The sequence below is a fragment of the Coturnix japonica genome, chromosome 2 (assembly GCF_054131305.1).
Source record: "Coturnix japonica strain WE chromosome 2, WE-NBRP24, whole genome shotgun sequence".
Classification (NCBI taxonomy): Eukaryota; Metazoa; Chordata; class Aves; order Galliformes; family Phasianidae; genus Coturnix; species Coturnix japonica.
Window position 1 is genome coordinate 122,046,465 of NC_140664.1, and position 25,910 is coordinate 122,072,374.

The following is a 25,910-nucleotide window of genomic DNA, read 5'->3' on the forward strand; positions in this document are numbered from 1 at the left end:
TTAAATGCTCCGCTTTAAAAGTCTGTCATCTTACCTGTTACTGGTACTAATGTTTTGAATATGTGAGCGTGCACCATTGGATATCTTATAAAGTTTCTTTTTTCCATACAACAGTAGAAATTGTACTTTTTAGGAAAAAATCAGAATCTTCCATGAAAAGCACTCAATTTGCTTGTGTATTTAAGAATAATATGAATATACTTTTTCCTTGTATTGGATGTACCTATTAATTTGCAGTACATATGGTCAAACCTTAGAGTTCTTACTGAGGAGGCTTGTAAATGTTTGCCTGTGGATCCCTATGGCACTTAAAACTTCTAGAAATTGGCCCTTGGATGTCCTATTCACCTCCCTTTAACGAAGGATCAGTCCCTACAAGTCATATGGTAATGAAATCTCCTGGAAAGGTCTCTTTTTCCTGGAGACTTCATTGGCTTTCTTTACCCCTTAAGTGTTAGTTGATCCTGTGAGTAGTGTGCTCTAGGACTTGTTAAGACCTCTGCTTATAACTTTATGCTGTTGGCATACAGTGACAGACTAGTATGGAAATACCAGATGAGCTTCAGGTTCTTCCTTTGTGTTTATTTAGGACTGTGAGGCTTTTAACAGTAATGCAGTGAAAGAGTATTTGCCTGTTTTTCTTTTATCCGTGCTGCATCTTTAAATACTATCGCCTCTGTAAAAATCAAGTTTATCATGTTTGTTATCTTTCGTTTATCACTTCATTTTTTTTTCTTTGCTTCATTTTCATTCTTTGCTGTCTGCCAGATCTTGGCGTACAACTGTTTTCTAAGAGCTATTCTTCAGTACCATTTCATATATATTGAAATATGCTACACAGACTCTTACTGAGCTCTACCTTTTCTCTTCCTGCAATCTCCGTGTTTCTCTCTTGTTCCTTTCCTCCATTTTGCCTCGGTTTTTATTTCATTATCTCTGATCTACCTCCCGTTCTGTTTCCTTTTCTCTGCCAGCTTTGCTCATTTATCCCACCTGTTTTATGAGAGTTCTTCATAAATTCAGGAGTCCAGCTCACTGAGGTATTCGTCTGATCATGTAGCGAGGGACATCTCCGTAAACAATATAGCAATGTAATGCACAAATAGAGGGTTTCTTCAGGCCAGGAAACCTGAACAGGAAAGCTAAGGCTGTTGTTTTTGTGTTTTTTTTTCTTTTTTTGCAAAACATAACTGTTGACCTATATTTAATAACAGCTCCTAATGCAGCTTTTTGATGAGCTGTTGGAACTTGCCAACCTCAGGAGACACTGAACACTTCTTTGAAGTTGAGTGCTGCTGCTGTAGGATAAGTACAGTAGAGGTGCCCTAGAAGCAGCCTGTTTTTTCCCTTTCCCTTTGTATCTTAGAGCTGGTGCTGATCATAATCAGGAGTTTCAGTTTTATCAGTGTCACTTTTTGTTAGCTGAATATTTTCTCCTCTGTTAGGAAAGATGATAAAGACTGCTCTGAAATTCAGGTGAAGTGTTGAATTTTATCTGTAAATGCACAATCTTTAAAATGAAGAGTTGCAGTAATAATATCTTGCAGACTAATCAGGGTAGCACTACTGCACTTACTGCTGAACTGATGCATCTCCTAGTGATGAGTAAATCTATGCTAGTGTTGCTATGGGAATTTGGCTTGCTGATGCTGGCTTGAATGCATGGACAGCCCTTATGTAATATTCATGACCTCTAGCACAGCTGCCATTATAGCGCATAGAGAAAATGCTATCAAACCCCGTTTTTAAACTGTCTTTCTATACTTTAAATCAATGTTTTCACTCCAGCTGGCATAAGATACAGTCTCTAGGTCTGACACCATCTGAGACTATAAGACAACTTGTGATCAGTCAAAGTAGCAAAGGCAACTGCCAAAATCAGCCTGCTGGAACAATGGGTAATTCCAGTTGTACAGAAATACAACATGAATTATTTAAAACTCATGTGCTTTAAAACAGGTTAAAGCTGGAACTACATGAGCAGTTTTGTTTCTTGATCCAAATGTTCAAAAGCAGATCAGGCTGTAACGTGTGGAAATCATTTTATTTAGTGAGTATAGTAGTACAGTATTTAGGGTGGAGTAATATTTAAATACTGTATGTATTTGTCACTTGCATTTGAAGTAATTAAAAGCAATTAAAAAAGACAAAACATAAACGTGACCCAGGAGATCTGAAGTAATATAGAGTGTGCTTTCCTGTCTGTTGGCAATTCAAGTTCCTCCCCTGTCTGCCACATAGCAGGCAGTGAGGCAGCAACTCCTGCCTGTGTTGCTGACTCTCTGTGCCCTGACCTCTTCCCGCAGGCTGCTGCTCACTGCACAGCTGCTGCTCCAGCACCGGCACCAGGCAGTGCTGATGCAGCCTCTTTAACTTTGCACCTTTCAGTGCTGCAAATGGAAATGTTGATCCTGAATCAAGTCGTTGGAGTTCTGTTTGTCACAGGAATTAGAAAAGGGTGACATACATGAATAATGCAGCATTGAGGGAAAATGATAGTGAATTAAGTGTAGATTTAAAAAAAAAATGCAAAAACCTGTTGAACTGTGTCATGCAGTCAGTGAAAACAGTTTTAATGACATCCATTTTCCTTCCTTACAGCTAAGGAAAACACCCAGACTGTAGAGAGAAGCTATATCGGTAAATCACACAATGACAGATTGTTAGGATGATTTATAAGGTTTTTAATTTTGGATTTTTATTGATTCTAATGGCATATCCCATATGCAACCGGTAGAGTGAAATAAGAACAAAGAGATAGTAAGAAAATACTCATTCTGGCCACTTGTTTTTTAAAAGCATCGCTTCGCTAGAAAATGGTTAAGCAGATTTTGCTGACTCACTTTGGCATGTGATTTACTGTAAGGAAGCAGGGCCAGGGCGCATCTATGGAGTCGTGCAGGGATAGAAAGCAAAGAGGCAACAGATGTGGGTACCTGAGGACCAGCAGCTATTCCCGGGGGAAACAGAACTTCAAAGGAAGCTGTTAAGCCTGGAGATTTAAATAATAATAATTATTATAATAATAATGTCTTGGTTTGAGTGCTTTTACAGTGCAAACACTGAAAGGTGGATTTTTTGTGTTGAAAGCACTGAGAATTTCCTGGGGATCCTCTTCATAGCCCGTAATGGGAGGACTCTGTTAAAGAGGACCTTCACTGTGGCTAATGAGGGTATCCAAATGATGCCCAGGTCTATTCTTTCTCAATTTTACATTTATATAAAGACAGAAATCTCAGGCAATTTGTATCTCAGGCAATTTGTATACTCATTTATAAGGCAATAAATAAATAGTTTCAGTGGCACATTACTTTCAGTATTCGTATTTTCAAAATGTGTCATTTCTGCATGGTTTTAAGCTTTGAGAGTTGGTGATTAAAAAGAAAGACCTTTCTGTGAGTTCCTAGGAAGTGCTTAATTATCCCATAAAATATTGCACTCGGAGGTAGAGATGGGGTCAAAGAACTGTGACGTATGAATGTGAGATCTTAAAATGCAGCGCTAAAGAAACTAATGTTTATGTATAAGAAAGGTGGCTTTGGTCTTGTGGGCTAGTTGTTGTTTGGTTGGGTTTTTTTGGCCCTTTGCATGCCAGTGAAATCAAATACATTACAGCATATTTGAGCTTTCTCCAATGCATTGTTTTTTGTCTGAGATGCAGTTATTCAGGTAAGCTGTAAATCTCACAGCTAAAGCAATTTTGTTCTTTTTTGGTCTTTTCATATTTTTAGATTTATTGTTATTTTATATATATATATTTCTTTTATGATTCTAGAGCTCTTCTATAATGTATTTGCAGCAATTTAGCAAATAAAGTAATTGATTTTGGTAATCTCTTATACAATGCCTAGCTAATATACCAGCTAATAAACCATGCTCTGTTTCTCACTTGAAACCAAGGGACAGCCTGATACTCTCTGTGCTTTGTTAAGGAATGTTCTCAACATCCTTTGCTCCTGATACTTCTTAAATGGCTCTCAAAGTCAGATTGTGGCCTTTCAGAAGTCAGTAATTGTGTCCAGAATAGGAAATTTCAGTTCCTCTCAGCTTTTCTTTGTTTGCAAGCCACCTACCACTCTTCTGTCAACATTCTTTTATGAGTTTATTGAAACTTCAAGTATCTATAATCCTGATTTAAAACTTAAATTTATCTTTTTTACACTAGGACTATGAACCTAAAATTTTGATGGCCATCCCTTGTCTAGCTCTTAAGCAAAAATACAGAGCAATGATTTAAGCTGATATGTGCTGCTTTTTGATGTCTGCTGTTGTAGTGGTGATGGCTTGTGACTGTGAGTAATAGGGCAATTTTTTAAGTGTAATGTGTTGCCCCATGTATGGACTGGAGACTGCTCCTTTGAAATATCTAGTAGGTTAGGATAAGACCTACATATCCCTGCAAGGCTGAAGGCATGGAAAAGATTGTCAGATGTAATTATCCAGTGCAGCATGCCAAGACTAGTTATTTAAGTATTTATTCACTCTCAGACAGGTTTCACAGCCCCTGAATGACCCCACACTGCTAGCAGGCAGCTGCAAAGCTTGTTAAGGTATGTCTATTTAAGCCGTGGTAGCACTTCTGGCAGGCGAGAAGTGCCCATCATTTTGATGTATGTCCCTTTATTATGTCAGCATGTTGCATCACAGAGACCCTTTCCATTCTCTGTTGCAAGAGTGCGGTGGTGCTGAACAGCTTTCAAAGCCATAGGAACATAGGGTAGAGCTTTGTGTCAGCTGTTGTGTATGGTAAGATTTTTTTCATTGATTTCTTCTCATTTGCCCTTTTGTTTTAGAATACTTCATTGCCTGTTATCATTTAGATAGCTAATGTTGCATATCAGAGTTGCTGGGATTACATGGGTGCTGGCACAGTGGTCTAGCTGGGAACAAATGAGTTGTTGATCTAAAAGCACAGTTGCAAATCTGGTTGTTGCTTAGCTGAGGGCAAGTTCTGCAGTGCTGGATCTGCTCGAATTGGGCTGCAGATACTCCTTTCTTCATTTCCTTCATTTATTTCTTCTGCCTTTTCTTAGGATTGTAACACTGGGGCATATAGCACTGCTTTACACTTCTGTCTGGGAACTGCAGTTTTATTTTTGTCTGTATTCATGATAACATATATTTATTCTTCTGCTTTAGTGTATATGCTTGTTCTAAGTTAGTGTCTGTCATAATGGGGGTTGTGTCCCTGAACATTTTATCCATTCTCTCTAGCTGCATTGTTTGGGGACTGGAATTGTTTCTTCCAGTGGTGTCTCATGTTACATGAAATCAAGTGCACCAAAAGCAGTACAGTCCCAGAAAAATGTAAGCTCCCATTCATAGGGATTAGAATGATCAAATCTGTTTCATGAGTATCCTTTCCTTTTTACTATATGGAACTGAATGGGGGAAAAAATTCTGGGAGGGAAATTAACGCAGCCTGTATTTAGATGCCTAACTTAAGAGAAAGAGCCTTCAGTATTCTGATGGTCTTCAAATAATCTACAGAAAGAGATACTGTCTCTGAGAAACAGAATTATGTGGGGAAAATCCAGAGATTAGAAAAGGCAGACATACAAATGTTTCTTCTTGAATGCAAAACTGAACCAGCTCTTTAGTAGAAATATTTTAACCAGTGTTAGTGTTGCAGGTACAAACACCTGCAGACATCTCAAATCCTCATCCGGACATTTGCTTCCTCCTGAATCTCCCTCTGGATTCTGTGGCAGACACCATCTGCTACCTGTCAGCATTGCTGCATGGCTGTCATTGCGGAGGTTCCCGAAGGGTGATGCTCCTGTTTCTTGCAGGTTGTAGGTGGTGATAAGCACTTGCTGCCTCCTACCTGTGGCTGCTGAGGTGAGCTGCTGAGTATGGATGCTCAGCCCAGCCAACCCTCAGTGTGCCACAAGCAGCTGTGATCTGTAAGCCCTGGTGTTGGGCCAGGTGCTGCTGTGGGGGTCAGCAAAGGCTGTGCAGGTTGTGGGAGTCACAGGAGAGGGTGAGGGGTGGATTTGGGGATGCTCTTTGTGACTAGTGGAGGGGGAATGTGTGTGATGGAGTGTGGGGAAGGAGGAATTAAGAAACACATTTTGATGTTGTTCAGGCTGGCATAAAGTTGAGCACTTTGGCTGATACAGATGTAGTTAGGTGTTGCTGGTGGTTCTAAGCAAACTAATTTCCAGTTAAGGTATATGTTACCCAGTTTGTTAACTTTCTTGAGGTTTACATTAGAGTCTGATTTACTGTTTCCACCATCTGAGATAACATGCCATAATGCAGAACATGACTTTTCTCAGCAGTTGGTCCAGCCATCTCAGTGCCATGGGCTCTTTTAAAGGGTTAACATATGTATTTTTACTTTGAAGACAAATCTGATTTCAGAAAGCAATTTCTGAAAGTTACTAAATTGTTTGTAGTCACTTTAATGTAAAGGTGACTTTTGTGCATGTTTGTTTTGTTGTTTTCTTTATTAATGTGACATGTAAGTTGTCCCTGAAGTAATTAATTTTCATCTCTTTATTTTAAATGCTTGACGTACATCTCACACTTCAATTCCAGTTTAATGTAGAATCTGCTTGGAGATTTCTTTTTGTACTTTCTGTTTTCAGAAATCTTTTATTTTTCTAAATTATATTTGTGTGAAATGTGCTCAAGATAGGCATTACTAGTAGGAGCTTGTAGAAGCATTAGGTCTCTTAGTTTTTCTTGGGTTCAGCAAAGTATAAGTTTTAAATTGTCTGCCACATGTATGTTTGCATGTGTTACGTAAACTGAATTGGTGACTTGAACTTGCTATTTATGTTCTACAATACTATGTAAAGTATTTATTTTATACACAAGGAAACTGTTATACTAAGGGCTGGCCTTCTGAGGAAGTAAAAGTGTTTATTGGAAAACTAAGTAAAGCTGTGATCAAAGCTTCCATGGGATTTATGGAAGCTGATGTGAGGTGGAATAAGCACAGCCAGCAATGGGTCACCATGCAGAGGAGTCCCAGCTGGCACCACTGGGCCTGATGTGATGCAGCAGCTTGGAGAAAGCAATTCCGTTGTCCCATCTAGCCTGTATTCTCTCCTGTTGTACCTAAGTGGGTGTTTTCCAGATACTTCAGGAACTAATTGCTGTTAGATATGACACCTGAGTGATGTGTGTTGTTATGCAAGAAGGTGGTTGTACAGTACAAATGTAGACTGACATCAGTGCTAATAAAAAAATGTTTCCTTAGGAAACCTTACTCACAGAAACTAGTCATTGACTGTATAAAGCCAAGAAACCAAAACCCCAAAGTAAACTGGTGATACCTGAGTTTACTCAGGAATACTCTGTGTTCTCATGTTATGAATGTTTAAAGTGGAAAAACGCAGCTTGAACTATGAACAGTGTATGATTTCTGCATTATTCATATGGCAGAAATGCATTAAAAACATTTTAAGATTCAGAGAGGGCACCAGTGAAGGTTTGTTGTTTTTTCTGGTGTCTTTTTTTCCTATTTGCTGTGTTAAACCAGGGCATGCACTAGAGCAAAAACAACACTGTTGCATGAACTTCCCCTTAAATTTGCCTGTGGGGTCTATGGAAACCACAGAACCTTTTCTTTGTACCTCTAACCCAAGCTGACATTTTCCTCTGGAATTTCAAAAGCACCTGGCAATCAATACTTTTAATTAATCCGATATGAAATCTTAAACAAATGGGTGATATTCTCTAGCTTTAGCTGATAGTGACCACTGAAATATCACTTGTTGCATTTTATTTTCAAATAGCCTTCTCCTCCTTGCTAAATGAAGGTGATGGTTGTTATTTCACACAGGATTACTTATTTATTTATTTATTTAAGTCAAAGTTTATTGATAGCATCACATAAGCAAAGGCTACCTAGCTTTAAATCGGATTTCAGCTGTGCGAACAACTTAGATGTTGCTGCTATTGCTGGAGAGAATCCTATAGTTTCTCCCATTTTTCCTCTTGTTTAATGTATCTATCTGTACTCTGTGGTTTACAACCTGTCTATATTTGGGCAATTCTATCATCATGAAATTGTCATATTATATTTGTCCTTTCGGTTGCCACCAGGAGTTGTCATGAAAATGTGAATTTCTCTTTAGTTTATGATTCTTAGAAATGAAACTCCCTTCTTTCTTCTTTCTAACTCTTGAAAATTCTAATTCTCTGCTAACATCTTAAACCCTTTTGTCTTACGTGAGCAAAAACTGTTCTTTTTTTATTCCTGGAAAAATGCAATAGTACACTGGTGACAAATATATGACTAAAATATGTATCAACAAGACTGTCTTTTACTTTCTTTTACTGTCTTTTATTTTGGAAATCTTATCAGATACTTATTTTCAGTGTGTTTTGTTTTATATTATATTTGGAATTCAAAGAACAGTTTGAAAACTTCAACCTTGTTCTCAGTATTTTGAACAGATCTGCATTTGACAGTTATGGAAAGTGGGGATCCACCATGTTTGGGGTTTAATGCTGCAAATCTTCTTGTGCTATTTATCTGCAAACTGTCCTTGTTTCAGTGACTGAAGGGAGAAAAAACATATCTTGAAAGGGAAGATGAAGGCTCAAACTGCAGCTGCTTTGATTATTTTGACTAGAGATGTCAGAATGTTGAAGTAAGAGAAGAGATGCACTTGCTGTTTTTTGACTCCATCCATTCAACCAATTATTTGAAAATTGAGTTTTAAAATGTTGTTGGCTTCTTATAGTTCACTTGAAATGAAATAGATGAGCAGAAAGAACTTGTTCTGCTATCTTTAGGTCACCTCTGTTTGTCATGAGAGAGTTGCTTCCTGACTGAAATAAAAATTAGAAGAAATGCTGAGTACTGGCCATCCTGAGACAGCTGTATACGTTGCTTTTAGTAATCATCAGTAATAAATAGCAGTAATTGAAGAGGGAGATACATTTCTGACGTTAGATAATAGTCAAATTACAGTTGAAATTAGCCATCCCAGAAGTGCTGTAAGGAAACTTAAAACATTTAGCATAGTTGGGTTGTTTGGGTTTTATTTATTTATTTTGTTGTTTTGTCTCCTTACTCTCTTTCTTGCAGACAGCTGAGTGACTCATGCATGAAAGTGCATACTTTATTTTCTCCCCTGGTGTTTCCTGACAATCCAGGCACTGTGGATGATGTGGTATGCTCAGTGGACTTGAATATATGTGGCTGCTTCTTGCCTTGTACTGTATTTCCTGTTGTTCAAGCTGTCAGCTGCAGGAATGAGGCCATGATATTTGGCGTCCCAACAGGAGGATGAAGAGTGTGCCCAGTGCCTCTCCCAGCTCTGGTGGGAGTGACCTGGGGACTGGGATGTCTGAGGACCTGATGAACAAGTTCAGTACATTCCAAGAGCAATGCTGAGGAGCTGTCCATTGTGTAGGTGTGAACTTGGAGGAAAAGATTCCCCTCCTCTACTTTTAAACTCTTCTGAATCTAAAATTGCCAGATCAGCATAACATAGTTTCTTTGCTATTCAGTCTTCCAGAGCAATAGCTCATCTTGGCATTAGGCTCAGTGCTGAGTGAAATCTTCAGGGCAAGTTTTAATTTCTCTGGAAAGCTTGTGATTAAGATGCAGGCCTGAGGGCAGGGAGAAGGCAAACAGGGTGAAATGGGTTTGGAAAGAAATAGATAAAAAGGAGACTGATTCTTACGTCCTTGTTCTGCGATTCAGTTGAAAACATGGTAGGAAAAAGGAAGTGCAGGGAGTTGAGCATTGACAGTCTTGAGTACTGTTCAGGCTTGAGATACTCAGTTTTATTTTGCACTCCACACTGTGCTGTGTGTCTCAGTTTCAGTTGGGACAGAATTGTTTTCTTCACATGTCTGGTATGATGCTGTGTTTTGGTTCTAGGAGAAAAATGATGTTAAGCCCTTAGAGCCAGAAGAATTCCCACCTGCTTCAAAACTCCTTCCAGCTGATGTCATGGTACGGAATATCCTTTTGGCTGTTTTAAGTCAGCCATCCTAATTCTATTCCCTTCTAGCTATTTGAGCCCTTTTCTGCAAATTGCCTTGGCTCTCTCTGCTTAACAGGCAACTATGAGCATTGGTGTGTTATCCACACTATTTTTCTCCTAGAACCAAACATAGCATCATACCAGACATCTGAAGAAAACAATTCTGTCCCAACTGAAACCAAGATGCTGTGTATCTCTGACAGTGTGTTTAGTGACATTGGCTTTGAATCCAAAATATTTGTTCAAGAAACTTTCATCTGTAGCTTTTCTGTTAATTGTTTCACTAATTATTTCTTATCTTTGTCAGTAGACAACAGTGATGGTCAGTGGACTGTGGTGCTACCTTATAGGCAGTAGTGTGCTGTGATATGGGGGTTTGGTGGAGACTGAAAGCTCGAGACCGCAAGATTGAAGTGTATGTTTTTCATCTAGAAATCCTTTATCTTTTTCTGTCTGGAGTAAGATCTTGCACTCTTCTACTGCTGAAGGCAGAAACCCAGACAAGTATGATTCAGCAGTTGGAAGATAAAACATCCATTACATTCTACACACAGCTTTCATGTCACTGCAGAGAGACTGATATTTTTTTCTGTGTTTTATTCATGATTAGGTTCTTGAAGCCATGATCATTAATTCTAGGCACAGTTAATAGCTGTCCTTGTACATGACTTCCCACAGATTCTCCCAGTATGTATTAATCCTGACTTGAAGCTCTCTCAACAGTGTTCTTTTATCAGAAAGAAAAAAAAATATTAGATGTAATAAACCATGCCTACTAAGGCAAACTCCTTTATAAGAGCCTGGAATTGCAGAGATAAAAAGCTGTTAAATATGCCGTAACTGTCTCTTATTCTCAAAAGTTTTTCTGAGTATTTAGTAGTAGACATTATTTGGGGACATTGAAAAGTTCTCTTTCTCAAAAGTGATAAACAATTAATGCCCTTCTGATACTGTCCCATCTCATGAGCATGTATTCATAGCAAAGTAAATTCAAGCTTCATATCATTTTCTCTGAGATGCTGCAACAAGTATATTGTTTAGGAAGATGAATCATTTAGGCACTCATAAAGTTCAGTGACACTATTGCTATGGTATTGTGTAGTTATATTGTTTACCTGTCTTATAACCATAGCATTGAGCTCTAGGTGTTGTAAAAATGCTATTCTGAATCTTGATTTTCATTAAATAAACTCACTTCTTTTCATGATTTTCTGTAAATGGGAACTAACTCAAGAGCCTCCATGACAAAATACACAAACAAATCTTTTCTTTCTCATTGAAATAAGTATTTTTGTTTTGAATGCTTTAAGTAGAAGCAAAATAAGTTAAGTGATAAACATTTGTACAGCTGGAGAAAGATCAGTTTGCTGAGCCCTCTTCACACTGATGGCTAAGAAAAATGTTAGTGTTTATCTGAAATATGGGAGAAGTAGGCTGGACTCTCTTCGTAGTAAACTCATCAATTTGTCTCCCTTGCTTATTTCTTCTATCTTTTAATTAAAAAAATAAATAAAAAAGAGAGAAGAAAAAAAAAACAGCATTACACTTGCATTAAAATAGAGCATTATCCATTTAGTGTGCTTATAGAAACAAGTTGTCTACTTTCAGTGTCCCGACGTTCATTCTTTCTTTAAGTTATTTGACACATTTTCTAACAAGCTAAAAGTTTGGAGGAGATAAAAGGGGGAGGTGTGTCTTATCAAATTACTGAAATCTGTTGATGTTCTTTTTCAGTGGAATAACATTGAACAGGAATAGAATATAACGCGTTGGTGCAGTTCAGAACATACGATTTGAATTTAACTAGTAAATTAAGCAGCTATTCAAGATTTAAGAACGCAAATTAATCTTGTTCAAAGAATATAAATCTAATTCAGCATTGTGGTCACACAGTCATTTAAAGAGAGTCGAGAAACATTTTTGTAGAATTCTGCAATAAGTGAAAAACTTTCTAAACCTTGAAAGTGTACTCTTTAAATTCTCATTATCGTGTTATTTTTCCTCAGCTAAAGAAATTTTCAGTTACTTTTTGATTAACATTTCAGTGCACTCTGTATTTCTTGTGACTTTGTTTCGTCATATTCTACACAAGGTACAAGATCTTTAATGCAGTACAAGGAAATTAAACTGTTGAGGATCAGCAAATTAAGTGGATGATGCCTTTTAGCAGCTGAATAGCTGCTGTGTGTTGCTTTAGCTATATTAAGGGTGGTAACAGCTTTAACAAATGCTGGGTCCTCTGTGAAATCAGTATCAAATATGCACAGGAAAAAAACCTTTTGCAGAGGTGGGGGACGCACATGTTCTTGCATAACACTGTCAAATTTAGCAGTCAGTTGAATAACACCCAAAGAAGTTTCATGTGTGGAGAGTAAGGCTTCTCTAAATATCTGCAAAATGCCAAATGATGGGTATGAAACACTGTATTTTAGCAATAAGCAGCTCTGTTATAATGCTTCAGTCACTGTTTATCCTATGAAAGAGAGTGCTGAGTGTGGGGTCAATGGTGCTGCAGAACTCTCTTGAAGCTCAGTCTCTTTCTGTGCTACTTTTGGCTACTGCCAAGCATTCCTTTAAATATCAGCTGTCTCCAGTCAGGCTGTCTGAAATATATATACTAATTTTTGGTGACCTTCATCAAAAAGATAATGACAAGAAGTGAAAACACAGTAAGAGTGATTATGGGAAACTAGTCACTGCCTCTGTCATATCTCTGTTGCATAAAATGCCTTTGTAGTATAAGGCATTATCAGTTGTCTTGCTCACTCTTTGCAAATATTTTCTTTATACAGTTGCTTTGTCTGAATTTTTCAGAGCAGGCAAACCTGTCTGTATGGCTGTTGGTTCACATACATTGTGCTATAGTTTTTGTTCAGTTGCCCCTACTGTAAATTCTTCAATTTGATGTTGTCTGTATTTACAGCAGATACTTGTTCACTGCGCATAGTCAGTCCTTGCAAAAACTTGTTTCGTTCTGGGAGGTAAAACAGGTAAAAGCTCAGTTATTCATTGCACGTTCTGCAGATATTTCTGATGTCTTTTTCATCTTTTATTCCTTTCTGAGGCCCAGCATGCATTTCCTCAGCATCTCCCAACCTGGGGTGACCAACAGAAGCTTTCAGAGCCTCTGAAGTCTGCTTTTGGAGGTAGAAAAGATTCAAGTCGCTTCTACTCCCTGACCAGTAGCCCTAAGGTTTAACAGCCTGACTAAAAGCTTGTGCTCACTGGTGTACTGAAATCCAGCTGCAGCCAATGGGTGGTGCTTAGAACCCACAGTGACACTTAAAGCCAGTTTCAGCATAATTAGAAGGAGGATTCTATGGATGGACTCCACCACTACCACACAAACTTAATAGTTTCATTTATTAACACATAAATTATTCTTATTATTCAATATCAGGGTTGCATTCAGACAAATAGGAAAAAAGTATATTTTATTGATCTTCTAGAACCTGGAAAAAAAATCTTGTATTAAGTGACCTCTAAGTCACTTCTGCTATCCTTGAAGTTGTGAGATGGGGAGGCTGTATATTACTCAAAACTGGTTTTCTTCATATATTTTGTTTAATATTGAATGCATATATTATAATATACATTCTGTACTCGAACTTGAGATTAGTTATTCCATTTAGCCTAGTTGAAGTCAGCAGATAGGATTGCCCAGAGAGGTTGTGGATGCATGGATGTGTTCAAGGCCAGGTTGGATGGGGCCCTGGGCAGCCTGTTCTAATGTTAGATATGGAGGTTGGTGGCCCTGCCTGCAGTGGGGGGTTGGAGCTTGATGTTCCTTGAGGTCCCTTCCAACCCGAGTGATTCTGTGATTTAGCAGTCTTTTAATTGACTCCAATCAGGTTGGAATGTCTATCAACACATGCATTTATTACATTGTAATATATGTATATGAGGGATAGATACAAGTGAAGATGAGCTTGCACTTGACTGAACGTAGCATTTGTTTACTTGTTAGTTGGCTGCCAGAAATTTCTGTATATTTGTTTTTATCACCAAACTGCATAAACAGAAGGGCAGGAGATCAACATCCAGTTAACGTGTGACAGTGCAAAAGAACATATTTCAAATCAATTTTATTTAAACAAGTTCATAAGCAGAGTTGATTCATGGTTATTGCTTTTCTTTATTGGACTACTGTAATTACTTAATGCTATAAACCTTGGATCATATTTTTCTATAGGTGAGTTCTGTTGACTCACTCTCTTGCTGGAAAAAAATGTTTGTTTATGTCACTGCATGTTAAATTAATACTGAAAACTGTTAGAGTTAAATTTAATGAGGAAAAATAGTTTTAAGTTTTGTTAGTTTTCCAATCCTGTTAACCCCATTGCTGTAAATTGTGGTTCTGAACCTGAAGAGAGTGTGTGGGACTATGAAGACATAATTCAGAGAGAATACTGGCTGAAACACTTGAATGCTCTTATATTGTGGCATGAAGGACATTCTAAGTAAGAGTTACTTTAATTTCATTATCAGAGTACCTATGAAAGTACATTTTACACAACTTTGCAAATGATTGATACAATGCCTCTGATCCAGGGCTGCTCATCTCACTTAGCTCTGTATTTCTTGAGCAAGCACTTTATAGAGGGAACAGCTAACTTTCATGTGGGCATAAATTTGCTAGTCCTAATTTTCCAAAACAAACTATTTGTTCCTCTCTCCCTGGCCTTTACCCTCAATTTCACCATGTAAGCCATGGCAATAGGGTGCATTAAGGTACCTGACAGCTTGCGTCCTTTCTCCTTGACCAGGTGGCGCATCTCTGCAGCCATGCAGTGGTGGCAGGGAGGGCTTCTGGCTGCTTCCTGCATGTGCAAAAGGAGAGCTGCCCTCATTTTAAGCTTAAACAGGGGGGAGGAAATAATTTCCTTTGCAGAAATTCCTTTCATTGTTAATATTTGGCTTCTCAGATGTGGAAACAAAACCAACTGTGCAGGCAGTATGCTTTATCTACTCTTTGTGTCTAGTGGCTGGGGTCATTCTTTGTTTGTTTGTGTGTTGGTTGTCAGTTTGGGTAAAATTCACAATGGCTCTATTATGCTGCTTTAAGGCAGAGCAGGAACTTCCTTATTTTCACTAGCAGTGAGAAAGGGGTCTTGGAATGTGCCACATCTTTCTAAAATTTTCTTCCTAAAAGGATTATTATTATTTATTTTTAATATAATTTTCTTTTGAGTTCCTTGCTGGTTTTGTGTTGGTTTTCATTTTTATTTTTTTTTTCTCATTCTTCTAATAAACTGGGACATTTATTCCATTTTCTTTAGTGCTGTAAGTTGTCAACATTTTTAATAAGTTCTGAATATTTTTTGCCCAAAGGCTACTTTTAGCCTGCAAGAAGTAATTATACTCAATGTATGGCTCATATTTCAAAAAGATGGATGCACACAATCTCCATAGCTAAAATTGTGTGTGTCTGTGTATATGTACCCTTTGATTAAAGTACTGAGTCTGAAATCTTGTAAAAGTGGCTCCCATGTTTTTACTAGCAAATCCCACCTCCGTGATGTCCTGTGTGAAAAAGAAGCAGAATCCACATGAAATAAGTGGCAGAAAAGTAGTCTGTAAATGCAATCTGCAAATGTCTCAAATAGAACATTTTTCATTTGTCTGGATTCCCTCTCGAGGCAGGAACCTTGTTTTCCAGGACTCATGTAAGGCCTCATGAGCTCTGTATGCTGAGCAGACAAGTGCATGAAGTAGACTTTGGCCTCTGCCTTTGGATTGGTCACTGCCTCTTTCATTCCTCATGTTCTTTCCTTATGTGCTCATTTTAATTTAGTAGGTTCTTTTTTTACATCTTCCTTCAGTACCTGTATCCCACTGAGATCTTCCTTAGCACGTATTATTTGCCTCTGTGGAATGATTATGATCAGTAGGCATTAGAATTTCTGCTTTTTGTGTTTTTTTTCGTTTATTTATTTATTTATTTATTTATTTGTATATATGTATCTGCAATGTTCCTGTTGGGTTTTGGTTAGTTTTCTGTTGCTTCAGGAATAATTTGCTGTTGCCAACTTAGTCATCTCTGTTGCATTTATGTTCATCATGGGGCAAGGAAAATTCACTGCTCTGTGCACTGTGTGTGTGTGTATATATATTTTCAGCATGACAAAGCAAAGTTGCAAAGTGTATTTCATGTTTTTGTGTCCAATCTGTAGTTGGATTGGAAGGTAGTTATTGCCTTCATTCAATCTAGCTAGGAAACATTTCCTCTAAGTTCACATAATAGTGGACAGTAGCTTGGGCATTGGGAACACTTTTACTTTCACTTGTAGTTCTCTCTGCTGAGACAGAATTTTCAAATAGTAAAATTAGAGTCCCACCAAATTTAGTGTTCAGCATTATATGTGGAAAGGATAAAGACAGCAACAATATTTGCGTGTTGAATTCTGGCTGTGACTCTTTATTCCTCTGCTTAGGAACATTTGGTACCTTAGAGAGCTAAATACAGCTCTTAGTAATGTAAAACTGAAAGTCTTATCCAAAAGATTCCTCTTATTCTTGACCGTTCCAAATAAGTGGACATGCATAGGAGAAAAAATCCAACTGGAAACCTGATGTATAATCTTGCAGGGCCAGGTCACAAGTTTTTCTTATTTTTGATGTTGCTTGTTTTGAGATTTCTGGATACCAAGGAAAAGTTTGCAGTGTCACAAATGACTGGGAAAGGCATACAGTATTTCAAACTATGTATAGAAGAAAACAAGTACAATTAAATAGACCTTTACATGACTGGTTTTATTCTTGTATTATTCACTTCATTTTCATGTTTAGTAATTTGTTTTCAAAAACTACTACTTGTTCAGTATTTATCCCACATTTCTACAAGTTACGTTTCTCTGTGTAATAGAAAATTATACAAACCAAAGAAGTTTTGGGTTCAGCTTATTTATTAGATGTAGTCATAAAAATAAAAAGTAATGTATCTGTGAGTGCTGAACCTTGAAATGAGGAGAATGAAGGTGTGAGAAGTGCAATTTGAAAAAGTTGTGTCTTGTGCTGCTTTGACAACTTCAAAGCAAATAATTTGAATGATACAAGGAAAAAATAAAAACCAAACTGCAGTTAACACTGTTCATTTGGTGAGCTGGGTGTAGCTAACTAACAGCATGCCTTTTTTTGAGGAAACAAAAAATGTCGCACTTTCTCTTTCGCAATCAGCATGAAAAGCGAGCTAGATTTTACTTTTCGCTTCTAAAAACCATCTTGATTCAGGGGAAGTGACCTCTTGGGAGGCAGTCCTGTTGTTTCAGCTGCTTTTAGACATGGATGTGTTTTTGTTTGTTTTATGTGTGTTTTGTTTTTTTTGTTGTTGTTGTTTTTTTTTGTTGGTTTTTGTTTGTTTGTTTGTTTCAGAAATAGTGTTTTTAGCCAAATATCTTCTCTAGTTTTTAATTGTGTGTTGCATCTCAGGCACAGAATAGGTTGGTTGAATTATTACCATTTTATAGCTCATAAACTCATGGGGGAGAAAAGGAAGCATTTAGTATGTAAAGCCAAGAGTTTGTAATTAAATAGCTACTTTTACTCTGATCTCAATAGTTTCAAATTGTATGCAGTGAAAAGAACATATATTCATATATGTTCTAAATATATACATATACATACACACACACACATATATGAACTTATTAATCTACATCCCTTCCTTTCCCCACTTCATCTCTTGGTCCTAATGTTGATGGGAGCAGCTGAGATTAAGGTCAGAGTCATCAGTGGAGAGTGCTGTGACGGGAGAAGTACAGAGTTGATTTTGGGTGGGTTCTTCTACCTCAGGGTAGAATCCATTGTGGCTGCTCCTGTATGAGTCAGCATGCTTTGCAGCTTTTCCTTTCCTCATTGTGATATAATTTCACGCTACAACAAGAAGTGGTCTTTTAGGCTGGATATTTGTTCTTTGCTCCCTTTTTTATCCCAAAGACCACACTCCCTTGATGGTGGCCAGTCATAGACCACGGGATGGGTCCCTATCAGTGCACTCAGGGCTCTGTTTTTACCCTGTGCATGTGATCCTCTCTGCTACCTTTTGCTCCAGGATGATAGACAGCTTGTTCTGTGCAGGATAATTCCTGGTTATTACTGTCTATTGGTTGTAAAAATATAATAGGCACTATGCAGCACAATTGCACAAAGCTAAGCAAAAAAAAGTAAAGCAGATTGCCTAATGGTTACCTGGACATTATATAATTTCTGTTAGGAACTAAAGTGTGTTTCCAGGCAGGACAAGATAAGATTCTCAGGTCCGTGTTATTAATTTAACACAAGGCCAGTGGCCTGTCACAAGGAACACCAACATTTCATGTACTGAACTGTAAGGCTGAGTAAGGCACCTCTCCCACTTTCTCCAGAGATCCCTTGAAAAAAGCAGCTTTGCAGAGATATCAGACAGGTATGATGGCACAGAGATCTGAGGGCAGAATTTTGTCCAGTTCATCTTCACAGAGTCCGCTGAGAAAGGGGAAAGATGTGGCAGGTGCCTGCTGAGAGAGTGGAGGAGGAAATCACAAAGAACGTCTAAGAAGCATAGCTGGTGATGACAAATCAGTGAGGAAGAAAAGAACTGTAAATGCTCCTTGTTGTTTCACTCTTGAAAACTTTTGCCCTCTGTGTGCAGCCCACTGTGTGTCTCCTGCTCTTTTTTATTTTAATTCTTGTTATCTGAACTGCAGCAAGTAACTTAGACAGTCTTAGATACTCCAGCACATTGCTAACTTGCTGAGTTCAAGGGTTCAGGGAATTAATGGTGCTGGCAAAGATAATAGATGAAATGCTAAGAGATTACTGACATTCAGTAACAAACTATAGAGAAATTTCATTTTTTCAAGTGAGTTTATACCTCCAAAAATATTTCGGAAAACATCTTAAAAATGTACAAATGCTTTGATGGTAAACTTTAATTTACCACAAAGGAAATCAGTTTTCTTGTCAGAAATCTTAGTGCTGTTTGTCCAGTGACTGCAGTCAGATTTGTCTGAAGGACCCTAAAGAAGAGCTGTGCAGCACCTAGATTTAGTCACTGCTGTCATATTTCTATATTTAATCAAAGTTATTACAGAAATACTCCTTTTAAAGTAATACCAGTGTCACATGAGGATTATCTCAGAGGACTGTTCGTATCTCTTATGGTTATGACCTAAATTACCTATATTTAGAGCACATCACAGATCTTAATACCTGTAATTTCACAGTTTCTACTGTGCACTTGAAGGTTTAGTTAATCCTGAATATCTGCAGGTAGCAACATAAGCCTCCTTATGTTGGCTTTTTAAATCTGTGTAGCATTTTACCATGGTAGATGCTCCCATTCTTTAATCTGGTTATTCTGAAAAGGGAGAATAAAATAAAACTGTCTGACTTGATCTTAGTCTATGGATGTTCATAGAATCATAGAATGGCCTGGGTTAAAAAGGATCACAGTGATCATTGAGTTTCAACCCCCCCTACTATATGCAGGGTCACCAACCACCAGACCAGGCTGCCCAGAGCCACATCCAGCCTGGCCTTGAATGCCTCCAGGGATGGGGCATCCACAACCCCCTTGGGCAACCTGTTCCAGTGTGTCACCACACTCTGTGTGGAAAAACTTCCTCCTAATATCTAACCTAAACCTCCCATGTCCCAGTATAAAACCATTCCCCCCTTGTCCTATCACTATTCTTGTCATATATCATATTTTTGTGTCCCTCTGACAGTATTTCTTCATCTATAACTGGAGGTTATAGATGTAATTTCTTTCACTTTCTGTGAGAATAGAATAACTTCTGGAAAGTTATTGTTTTGTTCTTATTTATTTTTATGTGAATCACGTAGAACTATTCTTACCTAAAATTAATTTGCTAGTAAAGAGATTTAAACCCATTGGCCACTAATCCAATTCATTTTCTAAGCATCATTTGAGGCAAATCTGTACCTTAAGATCAGCAAATCTTAGTTATAAATTGGACTAGTACAATAAAAACATTCTATAGCACAGTTATTTCACATCTTATTTTTACTACTTTTCTTCCCTACCTTTGAAAAGATTCTCTATTCTTTCTGTGAAAATATTTGTTTTAATCTTTCTGTCTCTTCATTGGAATGAAATTTTGGGGTGTTTGCAATGTGGAAGCCAGTTAGCTGCCATTACTCTTTGGTTCTCCACTTTGATGAATGAAAGGGTGAAAGTTTTATTTTGTTTGCTTCTTCCTTCTGGGAATAGTGCATCAATTTGTTGGCTGATCAGCAGTAATCTCCCGACCCTGTGGAGCATTTTCCCAGGATTTGAAGTCTCCTCCCTCTCTTCCTTCCCCCTCCTGTGCCCCATGGGATGGTGCTTGTCTCTGCAGCCTTCAGCCAGGCTAAACATTGTTGGAGAAGGATACAACTTCCAAGGTCTTTTCCTTCAGATGGTGGGATTTTCTCTTTCTGGGAAGAAAACAAAACTTATGATGGAGGATCTACTGGGTGCTTTTAAAAACTCTGAGTTCTGAGCTTCTCCTAAGATGTTTTAAATCTGATATAACAAGATTTAGCCAGGGAAAGATGGCATGCTCTTCACTATTCCCTTGTAGAATAGGGCAGAAAAAAAGCCCTCACAGGTTGCCCAGAAAAACGCAGCCTTTTCACAGAATGTCTTGATGTGTATTTTTATTGAATTTAATACTTAATTTGATTTGTGTTTAGGATACTAAATGTAGTTCGTAGACCCTAGATTTTTTTTTCATACTGAGTTTCTCTTTATTGAGACTGTTAATGAACTACCATCAAAACAGAGTTATCCAGCACTAGAGTTTAACTTTCTTTTTCTATTACTTCAATTTTTGATTGATTGCAAAATGCAGCTGACATTTGTGCATTGGTTAGCACTATTTTAGGCTTTTTCAAAACGTAGGGGAACTTGCTTAGCAGACACTTTTATCTAGTAAGTTTGTGCAAAAGCTTGGAAACCTACTGAGTGGAGGAATCATGGTGTGTGGATGGTAGGACAAGCAGACACCAGGACACAGTCATGCAAACTTTCTGGGCAAGTTTTTCCAGTGCTCTGTCACTCTTCCAGTTTTTAGCCATTGCACCTCGTCCTTTCACTGGTTGCCACTGAAAAAAGCCTGCCCCCGTCTGCTTTACATTTGCCCTTTATATGTTTACAAGCATTAAGGAAATCCCCTCCCAGTCTTCTCCAGGCTGAACAGTTCCAGATCTCTCAGCCTTTCTGCAAAAGGGAGATGCTCCAGGCCCTTCCTCATCATTTTAACCCTCCAGAGACCCATCCTGAGATCTGTTTAGAACTTCCTTAAGTGCTTAAAACTAGAGCAGTGAACTCCAAGGAACCAAGAAAACTTGAAATAAGAAAGATGACTTGTCCCTATGTAGGATTGTTTTTTTTTCTGTAAGGATTATTTTCTGCCCAAGAAGTCAGTAACTTTCTGGCTTGTTATAAACCCCATCTTGTCTCTTTTGGGATTCAAGAATAAATTCTTCCCTTTTGTCACTTTGGGTCTTACATTATTTAGGCTTCTCTCTGTGCCTGTGTATTGCTATTGCAAACTGCATATGAATACTTTTATGAATTTTTGAGTATAGCACTTAGATACCACATAATAAACGCAAGAAGATTGTTGACTGCCAGAAATAGAAGCTTAACCAACCCAGTCTATGCATACAGAATCTGTCTGTTTGCTGTGGAGACTAGCATGAAAATAAATAACTAAAAAATCACTACAGAATCGCTAGTGATACCTCTGTTATCTCTACTCCAATAAAACAAGAGTATGAGATACGCAAGAGATTAGCTTTGGTCATAACTCTGTAAAGTTCAGCATGTGTTTGACTCAGCAAAAAGTAGCAATATGGAGAAAGCTGGGGTGTTTTGTGACTATTAACTTCCTACTGCCTGGTTTTTAGAGTAATCTTTATTGGTATGGTAGTTTTGGTTTACAGATACCTGTTTACATAAACTCCTGGTGAGTTGTACCTGAATAGTTCCTGATGTGTATTTGCGTAACTCATTCTTAAAACCTCTGGCAATTAGAAAATAAATAAGTTCCCTGCTGTTTGTTACAAGTCTGAACACCATAGCTGTTTCTGGCCAAACCACTTCTGCTCTTCATACGCTGTTGCAGCACAGTACCCCAGGCAAGCTGATCAATGTCCTTACCCTTCTCGACTCAAATAGAAGAAAGTTCTTATGCCTTTTAGGCTGTGTTCTTTGATGTTCATCCATCGAAGGGCACTGCCTTTCACATGTCTGACCCTGACTTCTAGTTGTGATCCCGTCCTTAGATTATGTTGTTAAGATCAGTTCTGTATTTTGGAACTGGTAACGGCTAAAACAGTTACAAATTCTTGTCCCTTCTGCTTTTTGTTTTATTTGTTTTTACTGGGATGTTATCATTGGTAAATTTAAGAAGGATATTCTGCATCCTGTCATCCAAACAGTTAATGGAAATTCTGACTAGAAATGAACGAAGGACAGAAAGCTGGAGAAAATCAATGAAGCCATTTTCCATGTTTGATAGCCACCTATCATCAGCTTTTCCAATCCATCGAGCAGCCTCCTTCTTAAGCACTTTTAGAGCTTGCTTACTGAAACAGGGGAGCAAAGTTCAGTGCTCCACTTAGACCAGCAGAGAGAGAATCCTCACTGTGACGTAGTTTGTTACAGATGTTTTCTATATTATCTTCCAGCTTTCTCTGCATAAGATTTTTTTTCAACTAAAGTTGGCCAGGCTGCTCTTGAATATGCAAGGTGGCCCTTTTTCCCTACCCTGTGGCTCAAAAATTGCCCAAGCATCATACACTGAAGCTTGACTTCTATTAAACCTCTGTATATCTGTGCTTTTCCTTCTCTACCCTTAGTTTTAATTCTTTTTTTTTTTCTTTCTTTTTTTTCTTTTTTTCCTTTTTTCATCATTAAATATGCAGGAGTAGAGAACTTGTTAAAAATTGAAGACTGAACCAGAAATACACTGCCTTTCTGCTTTGTCGGGAACACAGAGTTTTAGTCTTTCTCCTTTGAGTGAGAACTTCTCTTCTTTTCACTAGTAACACACTTAACGAGGAGGAAGAAAAATGTTTCAGTATTCCCAACTGACTGTATGTAATTTTTTGCTTTTTTTTTTTTTTTTTTTTTTTAAATCTTGTTTGTTGCTTCTTTTATATTCATGTTAGTTTTCCCTCTAGCATCTTTCCTAAATTTCAGGTTATGTACTTGCTGGCTTTCCATATAGGTTAGTTTGTGCTTCTGCCCTTAATATTATTTCACTGAGGACCTGTCACTTTCTTGAACTAATTTTTTTCCCTGAGAACTGCTTCCCACGGGAAGATGTTATACTTGAGAATATACTGGAAGTATATTAATATCTGCTTTCCCGGAGATCATTGCATTTGTTCCCTTGTTATCATTCTTTCTTCACTGTTGGTGAGTTTCTTCGTTTCCAGAGAACTGTTACTTCTTTTTTTCCCCCTTTAATGTTTTTAGTCAGTTCCACTCTCAGTTAATGTGTACATAGTTTAAGTATGCTGTTAAGACGTTAAAATTACATATATATGTTATTGTTCAAATGAAATCCTCATCAATCCCTTCTTCCTCCAAGCTTGTTGACAAATAGTATCTCTTCCATTTCTTTTGTTGCTGCCTTTTTTCTTTTACTTTTTTTCCATTTTATGTCTAAATCAAAGGCTTCAAGTGGGCTCATACTGCATTCTGAGCCTTCAATGGGGTCCAACACATTCATTATTTCAGCCTGGAGAAGAGGAGGCTCAGGGGAGACCTTATAGCTCTCTATAACTTCCTGAAGGGAGGTTGTAGTGAGCTGGGGGTTGGCCTCTTCTCTCGTGTAATTAGTGATAGAACCAGAGGGAATGCTTTTAAGCTGTGTCAGGGGAGATTCAGGCTGGACATTAGGAAGTATTACTTCTCGGAAAGGGTAGTCAGGCATTGGAATGCACTGCCCAGAGAGGTGGTGGAGTCACCGACCATGGGAGTGTTCAAGAAATGTTTGGATGTGGTGTTGATGAATATGATTTAGCTGGGAAGTATTGGTAATGGTTGGACTAGATGATCTTCTAGGTCTTTTCCAACCTTGATAATTCTGTGATTCTGTGATTATGCCATACAACATCTTTCTTTTCCAGAAAATCTTTTCCCTTCATGTAAGTTTGGATTATGCAAATTGTAATCAGAAAACTGTTGTGTTAATTAAAACACAGTTTCTGTTAGTGGAATTCCATTTCATTTAACATCTTATACTGGTGACATTGCAAAGTGACAACATGAAATGTATGTAAATTGTTTAGTGATGTATAAACAGATAATTTAGTTGCCTTCAATCCTTAAGAAATGAAAAGATGCTGCTTTACTAGGTACACAATCTGTGTAAAACCCTCATGGTGGACTATATTAAATACCTGTTATTTTACATTGAATATTATAGAGTTCAAACTAGTGATGTATCAAAGTTATAGAAATTACAAGCTGTATAAGGTTAGTGTTGCATTTATATTTGTTCATTTTAAGTAGATTTTATTCCCATTGCACAGAAAAGGATTCATTTTAGAGGCAAGTCAGTAGTCCCTAGAAATCTTTAAAATCTTGCATTTGATAGCAATCAATGAATTTAAAATGTCTGGTGTGAATATATTTTTCTTTTTTTTTTTCCAAAATAAATGCAAATGTTAAACAAGATTAAAATATATTTAAATAATGCCTTCCTTTTTTCTTATTTTGTGGTATCTCCATTCCATCATAAACAGTTTTTATTCACAAAAATTGACTGGATTAATATCCTAATTCTAAGCTTGACTACAGTTTCTTAATTTCTTTAAGTACATTGGGAAATACACTATTGCTATTAATAAAATTCATTTAAATTAAACACATAAGAAAAAAAAAAACAGAATTCTACCATCTGCTTCCTTGCACCCTCAGAATCCATTTATGCACTTGAATTATGCAATTGTGGCCGTTTGCAACCTTCTGGTTGATTACCAGCAATTCAGAGAGGCCTGCAGATCTTCTTGGAGTAAAGCCATGTTTTTTATGTAATTTTTATACTAGAGAGAAGATACAGAATTTTTGAAGTGTTCAGTTTCAAGCTTACAAGTATGCAGGGCTTTAGTTTTTCCTTAGTAAAAGGGAACTTGCTGCTGTCCACTAATTCTTTGCATTACAGGTAAGTGGCACTGTTGTGCAAAGGGTGTTGAGCCAGGCTTGCATGCACAAAGCTCAATCACCAGATTCAGCCAACAGTTGATGATATAAATTAAACAGATGATATAAAATAAACAGTTGATGATATAAAATAAACAGAACCAACAGTTGATTATATAAATTAATTCTTTATAGAAAAAAGTACATTGTGGCGGGGGGAAAAACATAACAAAACAAACAAAAAAACCAACAAGGCCATGAGATAGGAAGAGGGGGGAAGTATAAGGGGGAGATAATGGGGAACGGCCATCAGCCAGCTGGGAAGAGATGGGGTCTTCAGGACACTCCTCTGGGTGTCCTTCCCAGTGCATAAGGTGGTGACATTGTATAATATCTGCCATTTTTAGAAAAAGCAGCTGTGCTCAGCTAGGTAGCTGTATGGTACAGCAGGGTGTCTTACTTGGGCTGATTCCCTGGGAAGGCTGATCTGCTGCACCTGCTTTGGTTGGGATTGAGGAGCACAGAAAATGCACTGAGCAGAGAAAGGCGTAAATTAAACACTTCTAGAAACCCAAATCAGACTTGTCACTGCCACTTTCCATTTTGATGCACTCTTTTTTCTTTTTCTTTTTTTATTTTTTTCCTTATAACTAATGGAATTATTTGTCACTATTTAACATTTTTGTAATAACTCTCATTGCATACAATCTGGAATTAAACCTTAGCTGTTCCATGGTTATAATAAGAGAAAGGTTTATTGCCAGCTAGTGTTTCATCTGCTGGTTTTGATGACTAGCTGTGCACCAGCTGTA

The 25,910-nt window shown here is 37.7% G+C and overlaps 1 protein-coding gene and 1 long non-coding RNA gene across 23 annotated transcripts in view; both read left to right on the forward strand.

The window, feature by feature from the left end:
• The window catches only part of CACNB2 (calcium voltage-gated channel auxiliary subunit beta 2), a 220,394-nt gene that overhangs the window by 145,952 nt on the left and 48,532 nt on the right, over positions 1 to 25,910 (forward strand). The window lies entirely within an intron of this gene.
• LOC146762143 (uncharacterized) lies at positions 4,666 to 18,528 on the forward strand. The gene is made up of 2 exons (XR_014943088.1): positions 4,666 to 4,746; positions 18,401 to 18,528. It is a non-coding gene; the product is annotated as an uncharacterized LOC146762143 (long non-coding RNA).